Source organism: Macadamia integrifolia, chromosome 12 (assembly GCF_013358625.1).
Source record: "Macadamia integrifolia cultivar HAES 741 chromosome 12, SCU_Mint_v3, whole genome shotgun sequence".
Classification (NCBI taxonomy): domain Eukaryota; kingdom Viridiplantae; phylum Streptophyta; class Magnoliopsida; order Proteales; family Proteaceae; genus Macadamia; species Macadamia integrifolia.
Genome location: NC_056568.1, coordinates 7,756,951 through 7,760,082, shown reverse-complemented (window position 1 = coordinate 7,760,082; position 3,132 = coordinate 7,756,951).

Sequence of the window (3,132 nt, the reverse complement as noted above, 5' to 3'; positions counted from 1 at the left end):
AAGTTTTACCAAAAAAAAAAAAAAAACAAAGGATAACATAAACTTTCCATCGAGATGTTGGATGATTTTGATTCATGAACATATATAGATCTCCTTATGAAAATTAAATTAAATGAACTGAAGAAGTTTGATAAGGAATTAATTAAGTTTGGTAAACTTGCTAAGCTTTCAATAGATAAAAAAGATGAAATGTTAGATCTTAAAATATGGGGCACATTAGAAATAAAGATGAAGTGGCATGAGAACACATCTCTGGCGCAATTGATAGCGTGTGATGTGATAAAGCCCATTCAATCCTATACCTCCAAGTTCTCTCCTTCCTTTACCCACATACCATATAAAAAAAAATGAACTAGCATGACTTGATATAGCACATGGCTGTTGAACTGGTGCTTGGGTCTATAGATATTGATGCTTATGTTTTAATGGAATTCTATGTTACTCGTACAATATAGCCTCTTTTTGTAGATGGTATAGAAACACCCTAAAAAATTGATGCATTTTCTTATATATGGTTAATATTTTGTGAGATTTGATAGATATTGATGTAAATACTTTTATGACTATTTGATGAGAAGATGACTATGTTGTTGATACATCAATATGTATTTATGATTGTCTTGTAGGATGTATGATGATATTAAGTAATTAATCTACTAAATGAGTGTAGATCGTTTTTATTTATTTATTTGGGTAGAATAGGCCAAGATGTTACAAATGACCATAATCCAAAACATTTCCTTGATCTGCACTGTTTGCAGACAACATGCTATGTAGCTTCACCACAAAAGGGATCTGCATAATTTACCAATTTTCTTTTGAGTCCACATCCTCTGTAGTGAGCAGTGAGTTGCGGTGAACATCGGACAACTAAGAGTATATGAGCAAGCACTCCAAGGGACTCACAGCCACCCGATGCTCATAGTACTGGTGCAATGGCTACAGATGATTTTCACACTTTTCTTCCTACTATGTGCTATCGGATTCTAACTTCCAAATCTCTCATTGCAGGCTTAGGTTGTGAATAGGCCTACCTGTTGGCCTTTGGTTGAGAGCCGTGTATATTTCCTTCAATCCAACATGAGCTTGGGGCTCAGCCTTAGTACAATGATCACATTGATCATTTTATTGAACCATTTAATTATTAATAAATTTTTATTGAACCATTGAATTATTAATAAAATTTGAAAGGAAAAAAGAATAATTGGGAATGAAAAGACTCAACTATTCGGCCACAAACTGGATATTTTTGTGTCTTGGCATTACAATGTAATATTGGCAGAGTTTTATTCCCCTAAATTAAAAATGGGAGAAAGAATACTTCCCAATTGCATTACGTACACTTAGGATGCATTTGGCATGCATTATAGCCCAAGAATACATCTTAGAACGTAAACAACGTCGTTTGGTGTGCATTTCAATTCTAGATTCCTAAAATGGGTCCAGAACGGGCCCATTCTAGAATGCAAGAAAATCAATTCCACGTTCTAAAGTTGGGATTGTTCTCGATAAAAAGTGTGTTTCACGTCTACGAGTCCAACCTCAGTTCCGACAGCTACGCAACCCGACTTTGGTTCACCAACCATGACTCCCTCTTCCTCTCGCTACCTTCGTCCTTGCCATCATCTTAACAATGAATTCGTCTCCAATGACGATGTTGGCCCCTGACTCTGACTAATCAACGCTATTAGCAGTGATGCATAACATTAATATGATAAGAGCAAGCGTAGCTATATGAGCTTCAGTGATGATGGGTCGATTGATCAACTATGTTTTTTGAACAACAATCACCACACAGACTAGAGCTAGCCCCTCCTTCTAGATTGCATTATATGCCCTAATTTGTAAGGTTTTCATATCCAATGAATGCTCAGTACAGAAATCACCCTCTTCTAGTGGACGGTTTGATGAAATTTAGGCTTCCAATGATTTTGAGCTTCCAAATTGCATTCTATGCCCTAACGTAGAACTCCTACTATAGAAATCAATAATCCTTCACCGTGTTGGCCTCTATTTGTAGCAACTCCTCTTTGCCCAAATATGAACTGTGACGGTTAATTTCAATGCTATTCGGCTCTTGAAATAGTTTGATCTGATGGAATTACAGTTACCAAGAGACTGTAGCCGATGAACAAGCAAACCCATGTTAATCTTTCAAAAAAGAATTAAAATGGAATTGGAATCGATCGTTCTCTGGTTTGGTTTCTGGTTTTTTATTGATTGTATATGCAGTGTAGTTAATCCTCAGTATATAATCTTACAAAATGTTGCATATCAGGTGTTTTATAAAATTCCAGAGAATTCTATAAGCCTCTTTTTTATGGTAGAACTTAGAATTCTATAGTCAAGAATGCACTTTTGCCAAATATACATCCAAACAATGTTCTCATTCTCATCTAATAATGCATTATGTGTTGTGAGAATGAGAATGTGCATTATTAAAATGAAAATGCATAACAAATACAACCTTCATGATAAAGTGGGTTAGAGCATGAGCCACTATTCATAACCTAATTCAACTTCTGCATGTGTCAGGACGTTGGCAACGCTATTCGATCCAATCTGGATCAGAATTAGTTGAGAGTCTGGGATTCTCATTCCTGTTTTAAAAAACTTGGTTCAGAATCCACAGATCATTCACCCATGGGGAAGGAAGAACTATGAATAAACTTTCGTTTTTTTTTAAGGTGTTAAAATACTCTATACTATTTATGCCTGCGTGCCACCGACACCTCCAATCCACATAAACGAAACATCGACGGTGCTTCCAACACGAAGGTTTCCTTTCCTCCTCACAGCACATGCGTTTCCTACGACTTCTTACACCTAACAAAGTCGGTGTTGAGTAACGAGTAACGAGTCACGGTAAAGACAACGAGTGTTCAAGAGTGTGCCAAACCTGTGGTTTAATACCCTACCCCGACAAGGAACACTAGTTTTGGTAACTACTACGTTGCACACAATGTCGACACTGCCCACGACTTTAACGTCTACGATACGTGTTACCTTTTCGTGTCAGAGGCGCACACTATTGGCGGATGCTGCACGCGAAGACTTCTCTAAGTCTAAGGGGCTTGATCGTAAACCTAATTTATTCCCACGTGTCAACAGATAAGGGCGCGTGCGTTTTTC